Source organism: Anabrus simplex, chromosome 7 (genome assembly GCF_040414725.1).
Source record: "Anabrus simplex isolate iqAnaSimp1 chromosome 7, ASM4041472v1, whole genome shotgun sequence".
Taxonomy (NCBI): domain Eukaryota; kingdom Metazoa; phylum Arthropoda; class Insecta; order Orthoptera; family Tettigoniidae; genus Anabrus; species Anabrus simplex.
Genome location: NC_090271.1, coordinates 8,221,256 through 8,245,891, shown reverse-complemented (window position 1 = coordinate 8,245,891; position 24,636 = coordinate 8,221,256). Strand labels below are relative to the sequence as shown.

At 39.3% G+C, this 24,636-nt stretch overlaps 1 protein-coding gene across 2 annotated transcripts in view; it reads right to left on the bottom strand.

The window, feature by feature from the left end:
• The window catches only part of LOC136877206 (nuclear transcription factor Y subunit beta), a 199,798-nt gene extending 184,727 nt beyond the window's left edge, over positions 1–15,071 (bottom strand). Inside the window, exon 1 of one of the 2 annotated variants that reach the window (XR_010860742.2) lies at positions 14,809–15,071. The gene's annotated coding sequence lies outside the window, so the exon portion shown is untranslated. The remainder of the gene's footprint in view (positions 1–14,808) is intronic. The other variant, XM_067151039.2, reaches the window with a different exon arrangement.
• Positions 15,072–24,636: the final 9,565 nt, after the last annotated feature.

Sequence of the window (24,636 nt, the reverse complement as noted above, 5' to 3'; positions counted from 1 at the left end):
GCGATCACGTGGAAGCTTGTTTGAATGTTTGTCGAAATAGGAACTGTTGAGTAATGCCTCAAAAATTACGTTCATAGTTTCTGAAATCTCATTTAAATTATGAGTGGGGTTGCGTTTTTGATCTATGTTAATATAAATGTTTTCTAAAACGTTAAGTAAACTGCCTTTACTATGAAAACAAAGAATTTTTAGGGCCTGTTCTATGGAAGTGAAGAAATGATGGACTCTGTCATACGAGTGCTCATGGCGGAGTATCTTTCATGTTTGACGGCGTTGACATGTTCTTTATATCTGATAAAAAAAGCCTCTTCCAGTTTGCCCAATGTAGCTCGCAGAACATTGATTGCAATTCAACTTATATACACCTGATTTATTGTATTTGTTCATAGTGTTATTGATTTTATGGTGGTTGTAAAAGAGATTAATGTTATTGTTAATTGTTGTAAAGGCAATGTTGACCTTATGCTTCTTAAAAACGTTGGTGATTTCGTAAATCTTATTATTAGTATAGGTGAAAGAGGCATAGCTGTCTGTTTTTCTTTTTGTTTCTCTAAGAAGGATTGAACTGGGTCTGTTGACAATTTTGTTGACTATCCTGTCAATGAAATGCTTACTAAAACCATTTTTACTCGCTATTAAGCAAATGGAGTCGAGTTCTTTTTTACGATCTGCATCAGATAAAGGGATATGGTAGGCTCTGTGGATCAAACTATAAAAGGTTGCTCTTTTTTGAGATTCAGGATGTATCGAATTTTGCCGAATGGTATTAACAGTTTGGGTGTGCTTCCTGAAAATAGTGTAAGAGAATTTATTAGAGCTGTTGTTGATAGTGATATCTAAGAAGTTTAAAGAATTATTAACTCTAACTTCTGAAGTGAATTTGATCCATGGATCGATTTCATTTAACTGTTCGGGAACGATGTCACCATTGGAGATGTTATGATCTATTATGGCAAATATATCATCGACATAGCGCGTCCAGAATACAATACCTTTAATTTTATTGTGAATTTTAGAATTTTCCAAATAGTCTAAATAAATTTCTGCCATTATTCCTGAAGCTGGGGAGCCCATAGGAAGACTGTCCTGCCTGTAAATTTTACCATTTAAATTAAAATAATTACTGGAGGTTACAAATTCTAAAATATTTAAGAATTCTTCTATTTCTTGTAAGCTTAATTTTCTGTGTTTTAGAAAGTTGTCCTTGATGATCTTTAAAGTTTTTTTGACCGGTATATTAGAATACATGTTTTTTATGTCAAAGGAGTACATTTTTTGTTGTGGTTGCAACTCTAGGTTTTTAGTCAAATTACAAAATTCTATGGAATTCTTAATAGAACTGGGATTTTCAAACTTGAAGTATTTCGTCCAGAAGTTGTGGATAAATTTAGAGGTTCTGTAAGTCGGACTGTTCCTATAGTTTACTATGGGTCCTATGGGGATATCTGTTTTGTGGACTTTTGGCAATGCTTTAGCTGTGGGAATACTAGGATTCATATTAATAAGTTTCTGAGATTCATATTCAGTTAAAACAAAGGACGTTTGTTTTAATAATTGTTTTAAGCTCTTTTGAATGTTGCTAGTAGGATCTTTTTTTTCATCAGTTTAAATGAATTATCGGAAAAGAAAGTTTCGGTTTTTCGTATATAAGTCTCTTTGTTCATGATAACTGTGGCATTACCTTTGTCTGCTTTTGTGATAATCAGATCGTTCTCGTTGATTTTTTTGTTTTAACGAGTTAATGGCTTTTTTAGGAAATAAGGGAGCTGTAGATTTGTTATTTGCATGTCAATGGCACCCTCAAGAAGAACTTTAACAACAAGCTTTACTGTATCGTCTCATGTGTATGATTTTAATTTTGTTCATCAACAGCTTTTGAATGTTCGTACTTGGAACAATCTGGAACACACTCGCTATTTTGGTTGACGTGTTCGGCAACCCAATTTATTTTAATGTGTTGTTCTGTCCTTGTCTTTTTTGTGCTTTTTCTTAAATATCTTAAGGCTGATGATGTCTACAAGTTAGACGAAAAATGTCCAGTTATAGTTAATGTTGTTTAAATAAAGACAATAAACTTATGGTATTGTAAAGGTGGAATATTGACTTAACCTAAAAGTATACGTACGACAATTCGGACTTTACGATGAAATTCATTTTATATAATAAGTTGTTATGGGTACGTAATACATCTTGTACATAGTTTCCTTTGCTTCCGTTGGCACATCTTTGTCCCATAACATGTTTCTTACACTATGATAGAAACAGCTTCCAGCTCTTCCCAATTTCAGCATCCAGTCGAGCATTTTCCATTAATTCACCCCCCAGGTATTTGAACGTCTCCACTACTTCCAGGCGCTTCTCTGCACATATAATCTGACCTTTCCCTTCCTTCTCCCCTCTAGTCTACTTTGTTTCTACACTTATTTTCAATCCACATTCTTCAATCTTCCCATTCACCACGTCCAACTGTTCTTGAACCTCCATGTTGTCTTCTCACCACATCGCAAATCATTTGCAAATAACAAGATGTTAATTTTCTCTTCCTCCATATGCTGCTTTTGCTGTTTTCATGTCATCCATTACTAATGTAAACAGGATTGGTGATAGAACTCTTCCCTGTCTCAGTCCACTTCTATTCTTCTTCTTCTTAAGACGCCGTCTCCAAGCGGAGGTTGGCGATCCACGTAATTAGCTCTGATCTTGACAGCGCAGAATGGAATGCCACTTCTGAAGTACAGCAGTGCCATCTTCGAAGGTCTTTCAGCCATGAATTATTTCTTCTCCCAACAGATCTCTTCCCCTGTATCTTTCCTTCGATAATAAGCTGTAATAACTGATACCTCTCACCTCTCATGATATGTCCTAGGTATTGTATTTTCCTGTTTTATGGTGAGCAGTAGTTCTTTTTGCTTTTTCATCCGACAAAGGACCTCGGCATTGGGGATTTTCATTATCCAGGATATCCACAAGAGATGGCAATACAGGAACATTTCAAAGGCATCAATATGTTATTCTATGATTGGATCCAGAGTCCAGCTTTCACATCCATATAGGAAAACAGAAAATATATAGCAGCAGATCATACGAATTCGTAGTTGGAGACTGAGATCTGACCTCACAAAGAACTTCATGGTAATGAATTGTTTCCTGGCTTGCTCAATTCTAGATATTATCTCCCGTTTGGAGTTACATTGGTCATCCAAGATGGTACCTAGATATTTGAGAGAAGACACTTGCTCTACTATTTTATCTTTAATTGTGAGATTTGTCCGAATTGTCTTCTTTGAGAACACCACCAGTTTCGTCTTTGAGGGGTTAACATATAATCCCAACTCTTCACTGTGCTGAACTAAGGAGTTTATCATGCACTATTATTATTATTAAGCGTATGGAATTTACAGAATGGACAAGTATATAATTATACAAAAGAAAAACCTGCAAAGAATACAAGGTAAGTAGGGAACAATTACACATGAATATCTAAATTGTTTATCCACTGCACTAGGGATACTGAGACATCAGCAAAGTCTTTTCGGTCTCCACCATAAGCACGCAGAGGGCATTCGTCCATTATATGATGCATGGTCTGGACTAAAGCACCACAATCACACGCTGGAGAGTCCCTGAAGCCCCACTGGTGAAGGGAGAATGCCACAATTTGTGCGGAACCTGTTTAGTGATGCCCACGTTCTTCTTGGCAAGCTGAAACCAGCTGGGGCATGGTTTGGATTAAAGAGGCTTGGCCACTCCGGAGCTGTATGAATCCATTGCTCTTTCCATTCCTCTTTTAAATTGAAACCAGCATCCATTAGATTCTTAGCTGTTTTCATCGGTGGCTTACGGGATTTCAGCCTTTGTCTCCAGAGATCTGCACTGAAGGGCAGGCATGTCATCAGCTATGACAACAGTATCATCTGCATATCTGATGTTGTTGATTTTCCCATTAATTTTGATCCCAGCGTGGTCTGCCAATATTTCTTTAAAGATTGCCTCTGAGTAAATGTTAAACAACAAAGGTGACAGTACACCACCCTGGCAGACACCCTTGCTGATCAAAGCAGTTTCTGACCTTCCTTGATCAGTTTTGACATTTGCAAACTGATTCCAGTACAGGTTACTGATTATACGTAAGTCACCGGAGTCAATACCTGTTGATCTCAGAATCTCTATCAGCTTATTGTGCCTGACACAATCAAAAGCTTTCTTATAGTCTATAAAACAGGCATAGACATCAACATTCATATCTCTGCACCTCTGTAACAACACATTTAACGAAAAGAGTGCCTCACGTGTACCAACGCCATTTCGGAAACCGAACTGATTCTGATCCATGTGGGATTCACATTTTTTATATATTCTAGTGTGAATGATTCGCAAGAATATTTTAAGCACGTGAGGCATCAAACTTATCATACGATAATCATCGCACTGATACGAGTTAGGCTTCTTCGGTAGTGGTATGAGGTTGATTTCAGCCAGTCTGATGGTATTTCTCCTGATACATATATTTGATTGAATAATGATGTTAAGATATTGAGGCCGGTAGATTCCTGTTCTGTTATTACTTTGAAAACTTAGGCGTATACACCGTCTGGTCCAGTTGCTTTACCATTCTTTTGAAGTTTTACGGCATGTACAACTTCACTTTTTGTTATTTCAGGGCTATTTTCATTTATTCTACCGTCAGGTGAAGGAGGATCATTTCTGTCATCTCTGAACAGAATTTCTATGTATTCTTCCATCGTTTGAGTTTCTCTTCCACACCCAAGATGATTTCATTATTGGCATCTCTCAAAATTTGACCATATCATCTCTGTTGCAAACCACCTATTATTATTATTAATAATAATTGGAGCACTTTAATCAATCCATATACATTTAAATCTTCAGAGTATTGACTACAAATTTGGCTTATGTTTCTTCTTCTGCTCCCAGAACTGCTTCATTCTTTCTGACCTGGCTGCCCTTCTTCAGTTATGGTGCACTGTTTGCATGTAAAAGTTTTTAGTTTAAGTCTCAGGTCTCTGTTTCTCAGCATCCTCTTCTCTTCTCGGTCTTCAATTTGCTGCATTGTCAAGCCTAGCTCATCTAAATCATCTTGGTCTTCCTTGAACCAATTATTCTTGGTTTTACTTTTCCAAAAGTAGTTGAAAAGATGTTTCAGTGCCCTGGTTTCTGGTAGTCTTGATATGTAGCAGAAAAATGCAACCCTCCTTTTCCGCACTGTGTCTATTATTGACTCAGTTTCCTGGAATACAAATTCATTAGGTAATAATCGCCATTGTCCATCTACTTTGTATTTTTTGTTTATGATTGTTCTAAAGATTCTTCTTTGTCTTCTGTAATTTATATGTTGTTGATTTGGTGTTGAAATTGAATAGTGTTTCTCTAGCATACGTAGCTTCAGGTTTAATAATGGAGGTGTAGTGTTTGAATTTTGCATTTATCGAGAGAGATTTCTTCTTGTAGGTTGGCCAAGTGATATGTTGTGCTTGTTTCAATTTAGTTGTGTGACGGTATTTAAGGTACCTAACCTCCCAAGTAAACCCTTTCAACTGGGTCCTGTACTCCTAGAAATTTGTGGCAATGAACCTTGTGAAAGAACATTATCGTTTCACATTTAATGTGAAATTTCTCGCCGTTCTTGTTTGATTTCGATTACCCTATCTTGTCGCACTGTGGAGTGCTAGGCTCTGGCAACTAAGCTTTAAACTTTCATGTCTGCCCGATGAGTTCTGAGCTTGTGCGCACGGCAAGCCCCGCTGCGAGGCGTGAAGACGCCGGGAGTTCGAATTGAATCGCCATGGAAGGAAGTCGTGTGTGTTGGACCGGAGGTATGGTTCGGGGCAGTAGCTTCGATAATGGAAAACACCAGGCCCCTGCGGGCATTTGCTGCCCTACAAACCTTGAAGCTGGCCTCGATTAATTTCAGATTGGTGCACGAGCAGTTAAACTGCATTTTATATTCGACTTGAAGCCTGGTTGAGTAAGGTAACTGAATGTAGCTCGCGGCGTCTCTTCCCTGTTCATGGATCGAAAACTGTAAGTTACTCTTTTTTAAATCTAAGAACTGAAAAATTTCAAGGAAAATCTTGGTCAGAAGTGGCAAAAGTTATCTCTACCAGGGATTGTTGGGTAACTTGGATTTTATTCGGGGCGTGGTGTCCTTGTGGTACATTGCTTAATGCGATTGATTTGATTGTTGGTTCTAAGTGTAAACTCAACTTATATTTATTTCACCAGTTATTCTTCCCGGTTCTGTAAATTTTGAAATGTGGTTTCGCGTGTTTTGGTAGACTATCCTTTGCGAAGGCTCGCCGTCCAGTAAGAGTTATCTTGTGGTGAATTTTACTACAACATAGGCCTAACTTTTCTAGATTTTAAGTTTAACAATTTTAGAGTAGGTGACCGGTCGAGTATTTAAGCTTTAATTATTGTATTTCATTAGTTTTCTTATCGAGGTCAGTGTTCTATTTTCTTTTAAAACTTATTTATTGAATTTATATGTGTTGTCCTTCTAAATTAATGTCATTTCAAAACTATTAATTTTATTTAATTAAGTTAATTGGGTTTTCATTTATTGGTCTGAGCATTCCACTACTGGAAGACTTTTCATTGTTTATTTGAGTTATCCAGAGAGTTAAATAATATTTCAAGACCTTTAATTTCAAGTTAAATTCCATTTTCTCCTTTAATTTTGCAATATATTTATTTTTTGAAATAAGGTGAATTAAAGTCATTTATTTTCTTACTAATGGTGGATTTTCATTTCACTAAGTCAATGACGCACTGTCACTGTTTCTTATTTAATTTCTGACCGCGGCCTCTATCTGCTTCCCTTCTTCCAAGGTAAGTGTTCTTTTCCTCTTGTTTGGTGATTCTTGTGTGTTGTTGTTTTGCTTGACCTTTCTGCCCACTCTATGGTGTTCGCTTTATCTCCCCTTTTGGGGGCGGACACGCTACTAACCTTCTCACCTGAGGGACACTCTCTCAGGGATGTGAGGTTGGTTGTTTCTGGACCTTGTGGATGGTGTGGGTTTGAGTTGTACTACTTTTTACTGATACTTTCTTGTTTAAGTTTCAAGTAATAATCTCCCCTATTATTATAATGTACAAAATAAACTGGGAATGGAAGGATACGTGTGAAAAACCCTGCAAACAGTTGGAAAAGAAGGCGTTAGATTTTTAAAAAAAGGGGAAATGAAATGGCAATAATCCATTGTAGACACTTTCCTAGGCTGCAAAGAAATTGAAGACTGACACGGAGAAAATTGTTAATGCAACAAAAACGTGTTGTAGGTAAAATACTTGGACTGTCCATAAATTTCAGTGTGGATGAAAAAATATTTAACAAGTAACTACTATTGTATAATCTTTAAGCAGTGAATGTCAGCATAATTTAAAAAATATGTGCATCTTAGTTTGGTGCGTATAACCAACACGATATATTCTAACATTCTTATCACACCAGCCCACAGCACCTGAACTCATTCCCATGGTCAATGCGCTATTTCATAAATTGGCTGATACCACCACAGGTATGCAAAACATAGTTCAAGTAGGAACACTTTAAAAATAGACAGAAAAACTTAAAAAAGCTGTTGGAAGTTGATCCAGCACAATTTTAAGTGGCACCGAAACGTTTCTACCTTCCTAATATATTAACTGCGAAAGTTGACAATGATATTGCAGAACATTTAAATACGATACCACTACCTAATAGACTTTCAAAGCAATATTTTCTATGAGGCTATATTGAACCAGGTACAATTGCAAGTAAAAGTTGTTTTTGAAAATAAGGACTGTGAGATGCAGCTGCTGAAGGGTTTAGCTGTGGGTTATGGGTTTCCAGGAAAGTGTGTTGAAAATATATGGTTTTGTGATAATCTGGAAAACAATGAAGTGCTTGTATTCTGGTGATAGAATGTGCGTGAAAGAATAGATATTGTTTACATATGTTCAGTTCAGAAAAATACAACAAAATTTTACTACAATTTACTACTACTAATAATAATCAGAAAAACACATTTTTATCACTAAATAAGCAGTGTGCGTGTGTGTGTTTTCAGCACTCTTTGGAAAATTTTAATTCACAACAAAATAATGGTATGGACTGCTTCCAGGGATATTCCTAATTTACTTCTAGTGACTCCTATTTTGTGAACCATGGGCAATGGCAGTTTGACCTTGAACAGTAATTGGTCCTGAGAGTTGGGATACCAGTTGCTATGGTATGGGAGTGGGTATCTCGGACATATTCCGAGTCGTGGCCCTCTTTGTGCTCAAATGGACAGGGCTATACATTAAAACTGTATCCTGCTCACCTCAACATCAGCGCCACGGGTCACCACCTGTATCGCAAACATCTTCAACGCGGAATGACAGTCGTGTTTCCTTCTCGCGGATGACGTGAGTGGGCGGTGTACAAAGCTGCCAACCTGTCTACTTCCACTTCTATGTGCGCTAGTGGTGGAAAGAAAAATTACCTTTTTTCTTGCCTGCAGACAGTACACTCTTTTACAGGTTCTATTTACTAGTGTTTTTACTGTGGGATTTGGTAACAGAATGTAATTATCATTACTGCGAATTATGTCACCATAATACCAATATAAATGGTCCGTTATTGATTCCCTATGGGAATCAACATCTATATCATCTGATGGCCAAGCAGGCATCAGTTTTTGGTAGCGAGACATTTTAAGTCTCTCATGGTGGCTTCAAGTAGCCTATACAGTGGCCTCCACGATATGCACTAGCCATGCGTCTTGGTGGGTATGCTAGATACCAACTAACGAGCCCAGCCTAGCACACGAGGGCAAAACGCTGGCAACCAGGAATGAGTTAGCTGGAAAATTTATAATGTCCAATAACAGACCATTTATATTGGTATTATAAATTTACTCATTCGGGATAGATATTTCAGATTCCCTATGGGAATCAATATCTATATCATCATGTCACCATCTCATTTTACGTTGGCCAATAGCAATGCTAGTAGCTACTTCAGCAATGGAGAATGCCATGTGCTGCTCTTCAGTAGGTTATAACAGTAAATGTACTCCTGGTAGGGGGCATCGCAATGAACACATCTTTCCTCTGAAAGGAATTTTGCAATTCCTACTTCCTTATAACGTTACAAAGCTTGCAGTGCGTGGTGTATATTTTTACCCGACTATACAATTCACTGGTGGTCTCACTGAAACTATGCGTAAGTAAGATAGCATCCTGCTTCACAAAATTTACGGAGCTCAGAATAATTTAAGTTAGACTCGGACTTGGACTCGACAGTAACACAGTCCTACTTCCGTTTGATAGGGAGGAACTCTTTAGAAACAACTTGGTGAATTAAATGGAATTCAATAGAGAGCTGTCAATATTAATGGGGCTTGTGGAAGAAAGAAACTAGAACTGACTGAGTCAGCAAAGAGGATACATCTGAATGAGTCAAGAATTAGTGATAGATCATCAGGTAAGGACAGATAACGAGGAAGAGATAGGAGGTTATAAATTATTCTAACAAGTGTAAAACCGGGAAGGCAGAGTGTAGGGTAGGAATGTTCATCAGGAACACCTTAGTAAGGCATGTACATGAGCAAATGAAGCAGGTAGAAATAGCAGGAATTAGGGTGAGAACTGTCTCATTCTACACATCATGTGAGGGTGCAACTGAGGATGAAATTGACAAGTTTTACAAACCACTGAATGACATCATAATCAGTGACAACTGGTAGTACACAAAAGTGCTAATGGGAGATTTCATTGCAAGCTGAAAATAGAACTGAAGTATATGAAAAGGTGATCGGTAATGATGGGGAAGATATGGAAGCTAACAGGAAAAAGAAGCATTTACTGGACTTCTGTGCTTCTATGGGATTAATAGTTACGAAAACATTCTTCAAGCATACGGTACATGCGAGATATCCATGCTAGACTATATCATAACCAACCTTCAATTACGGAAATCTGTTAGGAATGTCCAGGAATTCGCTATCTGGTCTGTAGTGAACTAAGTATCTCTAGGCTTAGGATAGAAAAAGTGAAATCTGCCTGCAGATAATGGTTGAGAATCTCCAGGATGAGAAAATTAGACAGAAGTATATGAATATGACGTCCGGCCCCGCAGTGTAGGGGGCAATGCGTCTGCTTATCACCTGGTGGCCCCGAGTTCGATTCCCGGCCGGATCAGGGGTTTTTAATTGTAATGATTAATATCCCTGGCCTGGGGACTGGGTGTTTGTGACATCCTTAATCTTCCTTTCCTCACACACAACATCCACACTACTGCCATTCCAATTACATGCAGGTTCATACAATATGGTGCCAGAAGGGGCAAAAGATCCACATGGATCGACACCCCGAAAAAATAGCATGATATATATGTGTATATATATATATATATGATTAGTGAAAAGTTCCAACAGTAGACAGTAAGAAAGTTCAAAACACCGAGTAAAACAACTAATTGTAGAATTCAAGAAGTAGTCATGGGAAAACTGACACTGCCGGAACTAAAAGCCATAAGCCATTTCATTTCATTTTGGTGATAACCTGGAAAGGCTTGGTCAAGTGGCAGAAAAACCTTTCTGAACAGTAATAAAGAATCTTATAAAGTAAGGTGAAAAAGGAAATGAATAATGTTCTGGGTAAATCAGGTGAAATCATAACAGATCCCAGGGCATCACTGTCCAGATGGAAGGAATATTTTTACAATCTTGTCAGTGTAAAAGGAAATATTTCTGACATCGCGAACAACCAAGCTCATAGAAAGGAGGATAGTTACGTTACTGAAATCACACTTGAAGTGAAAAGGGTGGTAAATAAACTCTGTTGTTATAAAACAGCTGCAATAGATGGCATTACACCTTAAATGATGAAATACAGTGGGAAGGCAAGGCTTGGTCAAGTGGCAGGGAAACCTTTCTGAACAGTAACAAAGAATCTTTCTAATATTTTGATAAGAGGACAGAACGAGTTACCACGAAGCTAGTAAAAAAGGAAGATGGGAAACTGTTTACACACCCAGAAGAGATAAAGAGAAGATGGAAGGAGTATTTTGATAAGCTACTGAATGTGAACAACTGTACAGGGGAGATAGAAGCAATACAGTGTGAGGACTCAACAATAGAGGATGATATAACAATGCTGTAGGTGGAGTTAGTAGTACAAAAGATGAAGATGGGAAAAGCAACAGAGATGGATGAAATCAGTGTGGAAATGATAATGGCTGCTGGATCTGTTGTTATGCAATGGTTGTATCGACTATTTAAGTGTATGTGGAAACACAAATGTGTACCAGCAGACTGGAAAAAAGTATTTAAGACAGGGAACAAGAAAGTTTCTGGTAACTATAGAGGAATCACACTTATATCGCAGGTAGTTAAAATACTGGAAAGGATATTAGAAAGAAGAATGAGAAGAAAGATTGAAGGAGAGTTACAAGAGGAACAATATGGCTTCAGGAGTGAAAGATTTACAGTGGACCCAATCTTTAGCATGGGACAGCTGATGGAAAGAACTGGGAATATGGAAAGGATCTGGTCACGAGTTTCACAGATATAGAAAAGGCGTATGATAGTGTACCCAAGAGAAGGTTTGGGAAACCATGGTTAAAAAGAAACTCAGAAGAAAAATGTTAGAAATGGTGCAAGCAATGTACAACAACTGTGTTAGCAGAGTACTGACGCCAGTTGGAAAGACAGAATGGTTTAAGAGTAAGACTGGACTAAGACAGGGGTGTGTGCTGTCACCTCTTTTGTTTATTATGGTCATGGACAAAATTGTAAAGGAAACAAAGGAAGCCTATGGAGATAAAGATACTGCTATTTGCAGATGATGATGTGATCTTGGGAAAGAACAACATATAAGTACAACAACAACAACAACAACAACTAGATGTACTAAACGAAAAAATTGAGAAGTATGGCATGAAAATCAGTACAGAGAAAAGCAAGACTTTGGTGATGTCGAGAGGGGAAAGGCAAGGAAAGGGCACTGTGAAAATTGGAAGTCAGAGTCTGGAAATTGTGGACAGCTTTAAATACCTAGCAGATGAATTAATGGAGATTAGCAGGAGGGTACAGCAGGGTAATGCATTCTACCAAAGTGTAAGAAAACATGTTTGGAGCAAAGAAGTACCAAGGAAAAGTAAAGAGATAATGTACAAAATGTACTATGTACCCATACTGACTTATGCAGCTGAGACTTAGACTTCGACTAGCAGGCAAGAGAGTATAATTCAAGCCAGTGAGATGAAATTCCTTAGTAGTATGATAGGAAAGAAAGAGTGAGAAATGAAGATGTTAGGAAGGAAGTTGGGATAGGAAAGCTAAAAAAAGAGAGAGAGTTGAAAAGAATAAACTAAGGTGGTTTGGACATGTAAATAGGATGGAGGAGAATAAAATTCCAAGAGAGATGCTGGAGGCAAAGACCTAGAACAAGGTGGATTGAATCAATGAAGAGCGGCATAAGAAGACAAAATTTAGACTGGGACAAGATCGTGGAAGAGGAATGGTGGAAGGAAAAAGGAAGATGGAGAGGTACCATAAATACCCCGACCCAGCAGGAGCTGGATAAGGGGAAATGATGATCTTTAAACTGTTCAAAGTTGACAATAGGGCTAAACGTCATATATTACTTTGTTTATGTCTTGTGGACCTTGAGAAGGAATATGACAGAGTACCAAGGGAAAAGATGTTAGCCATACTGAGGGAAGGAAAATGAAATGGCATATGGCTTTTAGTGCCAGGAATGTCCGAGGACAAGTTTGGCTTGACAAGTGGAGGTCTTTTCATTTAACACCCGTAGGCGACCTGCGTGTCGTGATGAGGATCAAATGATGATGAATACAATACATACACCCAGCCCCCTGTGCCAGCAAAATTAACCAATTATGGTTAAAATATCTGACCCTGCCAGGAATCTAACCCAGGACCCCTGTGACCACAGGCTAGCATGCTAACCATTTAGCTATGGAGCTGACAACTGAGGGAATAAGGGTAGATTATTGAAAACAAGCGAAGGCATTTATACTGACAATTGGCCTACAGTGAGAACTGATGGCAGAATAAGTATTGTAAGAAAGTCAGCTCACAGACAACACACTCATTACACCAGTCTGTTTTCAGGCTAAGTACAAACAGGTGGGAACAGTGGCAGGGGGCTACTTGGAACAAGGAGATAAAGGCTAAGTTAGGAATGAACTTGATGGATGAAATGGCATATATAAACTGGCTTCGGTAGTGGGGTCAGATGATGCGAAAGGACGAGTATAGGTTACCTAGAAGAATAATAGGGTAAAGCTTTGATTTTCAGTTCATGAAATATAGGTTACAGATCCAACAACTTCACAATGCTCCAAACAGACTTGCATTACACGTTGGCCTGTGATAATCATGCAGACAGTATGTGTCACGGCCATAGAAAAGTCTCTCTCGAAAGGAGCCATTGTTTTGTAACAATAGTCTGGCCTGGACATGGAGAAACTGTGAATTAACGATCTACTGCGCAGGGGATACAATCTGCTGGTGGAGCCACCATGTCTGTTTCAAACTTAGGAATGTAGTGACTCTTTGGCTACACATCATGGAGCTCTATCAGCTCTTCATGACAGCTGATGCAGCTGGCCAATAGCAACAAAGAAAATGCTTGCATGTTGTACTTTCAGGTAGTTCGGTTTTAATTCTTCTATTTAAGTAACAATACATTTTGGGGTTGGTTTTTGAGCCCGTAGTAATCATTGAGGGAGGATCTCTCACTCCCTGCTACTTCATGAATTGTAGCACTTTTTTTAAACATGTGAAAATTTAAATTTATAATTCCACCTTTACAATAATGTACAATACAATACATTATAGAATTGTAAAGGTGGAATTACGAATTTAAATTTTCACACATTGTTACCTTGACAATATGGGCTCTAATATGAAATTTATAACGTGCAACATTTTTTGGATTCCAATAACACCACCACTTACCAAAGCACCACATGTAATGGACTCAGTCATGGAGATTAAGAGAAGTAGGCCTAACGTAAGACCAAGATCTTGACAGACTAGGTATCTAATGATTTAAAGAATAGAGGCACTGTATGGAACTAAACTTGCTGCAGAGCTAGTTACAAATGGAGGATCGTGGCAGTGTTCAGTAAATTCACAGACGATTGCAGACTGAATTCTGAAAGGCATAACAATCTACAATGAAGATGATGTATGATTCTTAGTGTGACTCTTGTTAAGTTACTGCTAGATACAATATACAATATCATTCCAAACCAGTCACCATAGATCAGAAATAACCTTCTTTAAGTTATCAAAGTATTCCCAACATTCAGATTATCAATCATCAACAACTAGAAATACACTGAACACAGACTGGATCAAGAGACTGATCTTCGGAATAAGAACCACAGAACCCAAGTAGAAATCGAAAAACATGGAGACAAGCTGCATATAGTGCACTTCCTGTCATGCAGAGATAAAAAACTGATGTACAACACGCAAGGCAGAAGGGTATGTCATACAACCCAGATACCAGTTATCCTTGTAATGAATAAGAACTAAGATTGTAACGTTCCTCTGGGGTAAAAATTCATGGAAAATCAGGTCCTGAATGACTGGAAACGAACTTTCACCCTCTTCTATTCTCAACTCCCAAGCCAGAATCGTGTATCTACTATGTTAGCTTAACACCATTCTTTAATAATCTCGATCTTTACCCTATTAACACAACAAATACAGTACCACTACCATGCACTCTCCAGTATTAAAATTAAAAAAGTATTCTTGAGCAAAGCTAAGTAAGAAGTCTTACCTCATCACACGTCAAGAAGTCCGTGAGGTTTTTTTTATTTACACCTTTATTTGTTCTTATTGAACTCTGCTGGTAATGGTAATCAACTGATAATTATTATTATTTACTAAAAGGTGTCGCATAAACCCTTTTGAAAATAAGAGCAAATTACAGTCTCCTCTCAACTCTCAGTGTAACCACAGTTAATATATACAATCGCGAAGTTCTAATACGAGAAACGTTCCTTCACTTGACAGATGGAGCGACACTAACACTAGCGCGAGATAGAGGCAACTTGCTAGCAGACAACTTATTCTCTTTGACAGGGGACCGACCATGGTCACATCCTTGTGAAGTCGGGTGCCAACTGTGCAGCGCATGTGGACTGGAGCCTGCTTTACGACCGGATGCCCTTCCTAACGCCAAATATATGTGGAGGGATAAATTCAATATTACAAGTACCGAGTTTGTTGACCATGTGGTTAGGGTCGCGCAGCTGTTAGCTTGCATGCGGCAGATGGTGGGTTTGAATCCCACCGTCGGCAGCCCTAAAAATGCGTTAATGCGAGGTTAAACCACTATCAAAACAATCCACTCAGTCCCCGAATTAAATTAACTAGACGCAGTTAAAAAGTGATCCGGGCGGGAATAGAATCTATGACGTTCTGAAATGCAGGTCTTGACGCTGACCATTAAGCTACGGAGCTAATAGCAGCGTAGAATTATGTGTTAAATAAACATTTGCTTGTGTTGTAGCTATGCACATTATTTTCAAAAATTCAGAATTATATATCCAATTTAGAAATCTTTATTATTAAATTTACACTGAAGTACTGTATAGACTTCTTGTTGGTAATATATAACGTTTTCATGGAGCCCTTTGAGATTTTTTTACAACTTGCTTTACGTCGCACCGACACAGATAGGTCTTATGGCGACGATGGGATAGGAAAGGCCTAGGAATGGGAAGAAAGTGGCCGTGGCCTTAATTAACGTACAGCCCCAGCATTTGCCTGATATGAAAATGGGAAACCATGGAAAACAATCTTCAGGGCTGCCGACAGTGGGGTTCGAACCCACTATCTTCCGGATGCGAGCTCACAGCTGCGCGCCCGTTACCGCACGGCCAACTCGCCCTGTACCCTCTGAGGTTGCAGGGTCTGTAGAATATAATATCCACGGTATCCCCTGCTTGTCGTAAGAGGCGGCTAAAAGGGGTCCCTGGGGCTTTCAGCTTGGGAGCGTGGATTGGCGACCATGAGGCCCTTAGCTGAGTCCTGTCATTACTTCCACTTAGTTGTGCCAGACTCCACACTTCCATTAGTCCTGTACAACCTCTCTTGATCAACTTTTGTTCATTTCCGACCCCGGCGGTATTACATCTGCGAATGCTACGGAGTCTTTCATTTTCACGCCCTTTGTGACCCTTGTCTTTCTTTGGCCGATTCTTTCATTTGTTGAAGTGTCGGACTTCTTTCTGTGATCAGTTCGTTAAGCGTTGATGGTTGCCCAATGTATTTTTTCTTAAAGCAATAATCACCACCCCGGTCCCGTGGTGTAGGGGTAGCGTCCCTGCCTCTTACCCGGAGGCTCCGGGTTCGATTCCCGGCCAGGTCAGGGATTTTTACCTGGACCTGGGGACTGGTTCGAGGTCCACTCACCCTACGTGATTAGAATTGATAGTGAGATAGCGGCTCCGGTCTAGAAAGCCAAGAATACCGGTCGAGAGGATTCGTCGTGCTGACCACACGACACTTCGTAATCTGCAGGCCTTCGGGCTGAGCAGCGGTCGCCCTTCAAGGGCTGTAATGCCATGGGGTTTGGGGTTTGGCTTTTAATAATCACCACCACCTTCTCACTGTTATGGAGATATAAAAAGAAACAGAGAAAATTACAAGGTTTGGGTTGAAACGGAGATTAACTAAAGACATTATTTCTAGGGAGATAACTAGCTCTTCACGAATAATAACTGTGTATTTTATTGTACAATTTTATTTTTTATTGAATACTGGTATCTAAACGAATCTTCGTTTTACATCAATGATAAAGTTACACTGAATTACACATATTGTTTGCTGTCATGAAAATATTCTTTTTGTAACAGCGAATAAATATTCTTTATTTACAGAGAGTTTTCCAAGGATTCTGACTAAAGGCACAAAACTAACAGAACAGTTCTGAATAAAATTATTTTATGATATATTCCTATCCCACTGAAGTTCAGCATTACGTTTCTGACAAAGTGACATTTAATATAAAATTTACTCTGTACTTTGTATTTATATTTCTGAAAAGAAAAAAGAACTTCGAATTTTAAAATATACTTCAAGTTACTTTTGATAATGACTACTGGGGATGATCTCATGTCATCATGCGTAATACAGTGAAAGTGTATATTTCAGTATTTTCTTAAACGATTACTTGTACTTGCCTCTGGCTCCTTTTTTTTTTTTTTTTTTTTTTTTTTTACGGGGGGCCCCCGTAGCCCGCTCCCCCGCCGTGACCATCGACTCAATCTACATGGCCTCCGACATGCTATTAATTTCTAAGTAGAAAAGAGATAGCTGGGTAGAGTGGGAAGTGATACAAGGAGTATCTGCCTGTTTCCATGTCGGACACGTTACCAGGCGAGATTGTGTTAGGTATATGGTATTGAAGGGTCAGGGAAAAACCACATAGGCAGAAAGAAGAAAGAGCCTACATGTAAAACCTGACATCTTTTGATAGCACATGCAAGGATGTGGGCTGGATAAAGACCAGAGGTTGTGTTAGTTAGGAATATGTGTCATGCAATCATAACCATTAACCTAGCTTTTGTCAATTATTATGGGGGATCAGTCGTACTTGTCACTGCCTGGTGCGGCTCGGGTCCGCTGGCGTCTGAGCTTTGGGCCACAGGTTAGTCCCTTGGTCCAGCAGCCAGCAGTCCCTGGTGCCAAGTCTCCTTTTAAGGAGAAGGGGAGTAGTGCCAAGCCTTACTTGTTGTAAGGGGCATCTTCTTTCCCGCCTGATGACGTCCCTTCTTTGCGGTGTTGGTGTCACACACTTGTCTCTGTAAATATATACACATATATACACACATCCTATTATATATACATTATTACTTTTCTTCTGTAGAGTGCGGGCCGCTTTTCCGCTCTCGTGTCCTGTAGAACAAGTACAATTACAATTAGTAGATTAATAGTTAGTGGTATTAGCAGGCGTGGGTGTTTCGTCCACTCCTTTGTCGCTGGTGGGGGCGAGGTTGGATTGGATCGTCCCTTTCATGGCTGTGTTGCCTTCGTCGTGTTGTATTTCTTCTCTCAATCCTTCCTCGCTTGACTAAATCTGTAACATATTAATAACATAATCTAGGACAAGGATGTAGGTAGTAGACAAGCATGTACATATATACAGGTTTTGTGGTGTGTGTGCATATTGTTAAGTGGTGCGGTGTATTGCGTTGGTGTCAGTTTAGGAGCGAGGGCGGTTTTGGGCCCCCGGCCTCCTGGCCCTGTGCCTGAACAGAATGTGTTTCGGTGTGGGGTATTTGGTGTATAGGTCGACGTCATAGCGTCCTATTCCACTGACTAGTGGGTTGACCTTACTACCCCATGACTTCTTGTACATTCGGAGTGTTTGCTTACGTATGTGTTGCCTTATGGAGGTGACTTTCGCAATTGCGCGTAGGTGGCGAATTGGTGTGTCATACGGGGGTCTAGCCGCTGCTCGAATGCATTTGTTTTGTATTAGTTCCAGCTTATCCAGGTTCGTCATAGCAGTGTAGCCCCAGGCGGGAGCTGCGTACGTTATTATCGGCCTAATTAGGGCCTTGTACATGTTTATTGCTACTCGCTTGTTAATACTGGATCTTTTATTCAGTATCGGATAGAGCTGTGCCAGTCGTGCGTTTGTTTTCCGCTGGATGTCTTTGACGTGATATAGCATGGTTAGTTTTCTATCTAGGACTACTCCTAGATATTTGACCTTGTCGTGCCATGCTATATCTCGATTGAACAGTTTGAGCGGTTTTATATTGGCTGGTATGCGTGTGCGTCTGTTCTTCCTAGTAAACATCACAGCTTGGCATTTGTCAACGTTGACCTTGATACGCCATTTGGTTAGCCAGGGCTCGAGAGTTCGCAGTGCTACTTGTAGTCTCTTTCGGGCGCATGCTAGCTGAAAGTGTTGTACTGTGATAGCAGTGTCATCCGCGTAGAGGTGCGTGGTAGTAAGTTCCGCTGTCGGCATGTCATTCGTAAATAGAATGAACAAGATTGGCCCTATTAGTGACCCCTGGGCTACGCCCGCCCTAATTGGTCGCGTGCTTGACAGTGTGTTATGAACATCTACTTGGAACTCTCGGCCTTCCAGGTATGATTTAATTAATCTTATGTACCCTGGGTGGAATTCGAGGTCTATTAATTTCGCTAATAGGCCTTCGTGCCAGACTTTATCGAATGCCTTCTGGATATCAAGGAATACTGCGCCTGTGTCTCTGCGCTTGTTTAGTCCGATGCTCGCTTGTTCTAGGACCCGGGTAAGCAGTTGCGGGGCGGAGTGGCCGTTTCTGAAACCGAATTGTTCGTTCCGAATGATTCCTCTTTCCTTGATATGTGCTATGAGCCTTTTCAGCAGTATTTTCTCAAATACTTTGCTGAGGGCGTCCAGGAGACTGATGGGCCTATAATTATTGGGGTTAGATTTGTCCTTGCCTGGTTTGCCGAATACAAGGATTCTCGCCTTTTTCCACTGTTCGGGATAATACTGCAATTGGAACATTGCATTGTATATTTTAGTGAGTAGTGCGAGGGCTTTCGGGGTTAGTTTTTTAAGTATTATGTTCTGAATCTCATCTGGGCCGGGTGCCTTCTTCGGGTTAAGGTGACCTATTATCCACTGAATTTCGTGGATATTAGTCTTCTTAACCTCGGGCTTAGGTGCGTTTGTTAGGAATTCCGCTACCTTGGCCTCTGTTTGCCTAATGAAGGCGGGGTCCGACGGTTCGTCATTGGGCTTAAAGGCCTCTTCGAGTGAGTCGGCTATCACCTCTGCTTTATCTTGATTTTCATATACTGGTCCGTTAGGTCCCTTAATTGTTGGGATCACGTGTGGTTCTCGCGTGAAATATCTCACTAAGTTCCACACCGGTCTGGCTCCTGTCAGGTGCTACAGTGAACTGTTTCGGGTCGGAGCGGAGTCGGCTATGTTCGGCTTTGCGTGACGTCACACTTGGTGCTAGATGGCGGTGAATCTTAGGCCTCCCGACCATGGTAGAGCCAAGACCAACTACAATTACATCAGACCGTAATCCAGAATAAACATGGCGGACATCGGTGTGCGATATGAGAGGTTGAGGGAAAGGTTATGCATGTTTATTTCGAGTCACCAAAAGAAAATATCACAAGTCGAACGTCATGAAATGCAACTCACTAACTCAAAATATGAATAATTAAAGACCAAAAGTAGCGTTATAGCGTATTGTAAGTCTAAATTAAATTTCAGAGGGGAAAATAACGAAGGGAGAATTATTGTATCAACGTCAGGTTGAAACAGACACAGATTATAAAATTATTTCACATATGAATCTTCGGTCAGCAAATACGATATATAGATGTCAACAAAGAACACTATTAACCTTACATGAAATACTATGTATTGTGGCGAGATGAGAAGAATGCAAGAATGAGGAATGTGGCTGCAAGCACGAACTTCCTGTTCTGCCCAGACAGATCGGCTCTTATCTGCTCGTATCTGATACACGAAAACATTGACTCACACTTTGCAGTGTTCAATGTCTTGCCTGATCTAATCAGATATGTGAACACTCAGATGAATATGGAAGAATCTGTCGATTTTTTCACTTAGTTGATCCATATACTGCTTTGCCACAATTTATATTGGTCACGCATACCAAATCACAGCATAATTAAGAGCAAAAGTCTGCAATATATCTGGCTAAATCTTTTGCAAGCGTTATTTCAGCATGCTATAAAAACACGCATTATTACCTCGAAAACTTCCAGCGACAGAGTTGGAGAGAAAGGTTCAAAGTTTATAAACTTAATATAATATATTATATCAAATCTCAAGTTGAAAGTGCTATTAGTTCATGCGCTAGGGAATGTATTTTGATGCGGGCGCCACTGCATACCAAACTTATTTCTTTTTTTTACTATTTACTTTATGTGGCACCGACACGGATTGGTCTTATGGCGACGATGGGATAGGAAAGGCCTAGGAGTTGGAAGGAAGCGGTCGTGGCCTTAAATAAGGTACAGCCCCAGTATTTGTCCGGTGAAGAAATGGGAAACCACGGAAAACCATCTTCAGATCTGCTGACGGTGGGATTCGAACCCACTATCACCCAGATGTAAGCTCACAGCTGCGCACCCCTAACTGCACGGCCAACTCGCCTGGTTACCAAATGTATGGTGAAACATTATTTAGACAGACATGTCGAGTTCCAGTATTTTGATTTATATTGTATTTTAAAGTCTTATTCTTCTCCTCCTCCTTCTCCTTGGCCTTTTTTTGCCTATTTACTGGAGTCGGCACTTGATTTGGATTGCAACCGAGTGACTTTCTTTACTACAACACTATTTTTTTAAGAATGACTAAAGAACTGGAAATGGAATTACAGATAAGACTTTTTGCAGGTGAAATAAGTTACAGGATTGTGAGTGACCGCAAAGAGACCTCGACAATGTTGTAGCTGTACCTATTTTGAAACTTTGAAACTTCTCTTGATGTGTGATTAATAATACTGTAATAATAACATACATGCATCTTCATTAGAGACTGTTATGCCTGTCATCGTTCATTCTGCAGGCCTCTGTGAATTTGCTAATCACCGCCACAATCCTCTATTTGTAAATAATAATAATAATAATAATAATAATAATAATAATAATAATAATAATAATAATAATAATAATAATAATAATAATAATAATAAATGTCCGAAAATTTCACCAAAATCGATCCCTTTTATTTTAATAAAGAGTGATAATTCTTTCTTTCCTCCCAGCACGTGTACTTCAGGCCGTGTTGTGCTCACATTAATCGGGCTTACCTAACCATCTGAAAACGACTAAAGTTTAGGGAACTGCACCTGGGTTGTACACCTTTCCACTGACTTGAAATCAACCAGCTGTTTCCTGTTATATTATATATAATATATCCACACCTCAGATTTCAACAATACATACAACAATGCATAATATATATTATATATACACATCTCATAAACAAGCATACGATAATAATGAACCCTACACTAATAAACCAAAGACTAGAACGTTTCCCACAAACATTTGAACATATTGTGCATAAAAAAGATAAAAGTACGTGGTAAAACATGGTCCGTCTTCTTAATACATCATGCTAGTCCGTAAATAGAACATAGTTTCCAAATGCTGCACATTTATATGTAAAAAGTATCCACTATGGAAAAATCTCCAAGCTTCTACATCTAACGTATCAAATAAATTAATTCTGAATTACATGTAATAATGTATGTCTAGGGGTTGTGATATCTGTCTCAGTACAATAACATAGTTCGTAAATATCATTTAACAATGCATTAAGCCTACGACAAAAACACTTTGAGAATAATAAAATAATAAAGGTTGCACTTTCTATCACAAATCTTCAAAGAAATAATTGCAAATTATTACAGTATGGTAGTTATCAATATGGTGCTCAGTAAAATGCTTTGAAGACTATGCGAAAACATGAAAGATGAAGTTAATTGAATGAACAGTTTGATACTGAATAAATGGCATAAAATACAGTAAGTTACTCAGGAAAAAATGAAAATGTAGCCTGCATGGGGACACAGTAATCTTAGGATTTTGAACAGATATGGAGGAATTAAAAACGAGAGTGAGTAACAGGATTCCGGTTAAGCAATTTCATCATCGCTCACTGCAAGCGGTTGAGCTAGGTCAGAATCAGAAGATGAATCACCACTCTCCCCATCATCATCGTCACTGGATTCCATATCACCTAAGCGTATGATAAAACTGTCAACTGCATCTTCCATTAACCCATCCTTTTCCCAGAACTTGTTTTCGAGGTTGATGACGTGTTGGTCGAATCCCTCCCAGTCAGCGGGTGTCACAGATGCGATAGCATTCGCCGTCACTTCCTGCAGCTTCGTTAACGAGATGTCACCCGAAATGTTCTGTTCTCGTACAGTTCTTTTGATTTTGGCCCAGGCCAGTTCGATAGCATTGAATTCGCACATGTAAGGAGGTAAGCGTAAAACCGTGTGCCCATGAAATCTCAGTAATTCATCGAACCGGTAATTTTTTTCAGGATCTTTGAACTTCTGGATCAGTTCAAACAGCTGACATTTCTTCAGAAAAATTCACTTTATTCTCTTTTAACCATTTCACCATATTACTTTTAACAGCATACAGAGAAGGTACTTTGTTTACTTCAGTACTGTGATAAGATGCATTGTTAATTACTATAACGCTTTCAGAGGGAAGATTAGGAAGAAGTTTTTCACTCACCCACTTATGAAAATTTACTCCATTCATTTGGCCATGGTAATCTCCTGTGGCCTTTCCTGCTCTAAAAATCAACTTTGCTCCATCAATAAACCCACTCCTAGAACCAGCATGGACAAGTATAAGCCTATTTGAAGAGCTTCTGATGGTTGTTATGCCCTGAACACTGTCACTCTGCCAACACTTATTAAATGTCAGGTTATTGTCAACCCATGATTCATCAATATAAATGATGTTCCTGATCTGAGAACGGTAAATTCTCATGCGTCTTAAATAGTTACTTCGCCAATAAACAATGTTTGGGCGCTCAATCAGTATTTTCCTGTTACTGGCGCATCTCTTCCACTTGAAACCCATATCATGTAACAACTTTCTTAGTGTGTGCACCTTCCAGGGAAAGTTAATTTTCGCTTGAATTGCCTTCAGCAGCTTCGGTGCTGTTGGAACTATTCTCAGCTTTACATAGAAGTCGTTTATGACGTCTCTTATGACTCCCCTATCAAATTCATCACAATGAAACTTATGTTCCTCTGATCTAGGCCTCTTTTTACCTGGAGTACACAGTGAAGACTCGCCAGCAGAAAGTCCTTCCTTTCGGATCTTTGAGATCGTTCGAACAGATACACCACTGTAATTAGCAGCCCGCAAGTTACTCTCAGTTACTAAGTACTTGAATTTTCCTTGTCTAGCTTCCTCATCACATTGGTTTGTAATATTCCTGATCACTTCTCTAGCTTCACTGTGAATTGTCTTTCCCTTCTTGCGTACGACAGACATTACGCTGTCTTTACAAAACAGTTACGCACAGAAATAACAAGAGAAATTTAGAGCAACATCAGTAACAAGAAATAAAAGGCAAACAACTGAAAAAGGAACACGAACGAACGCAGAACAACACAACAGCAATGAACGCAGACACAGCTGGATTACAACTGACAAGATCGAAGAGCTGCCAGTAGAGGACAATATAAAGTCGCCTGGGTAGTAGCGGAGTTGCTATGGTAACCACTGCGTCACTGGCTCTGCCGGTGAAAACCCCTTCACCCCGTGCCTCAGCAGGCATGTGCATTCTTCTGATCTCCGAACAATAACACCACCATTAACCACAGCCCATTATGTAAAACACGCAAACAAATTTCTCTAAAAAAATTTCAACCCTCAAAATCCACCTGTATTGTTGGGTAGGTACAAGCGATATTTGTATGATACACTTAATCATCTAAAGCACTCGTCAGCTTAAAACTCACCAGAATTGATAGTATAATTGTATTATATACATATATAACATAATCCTCATGTTCACTCCACGGGAAATGGGGTTAGGTTTAGTTTACGCATGTTCATTGTATAA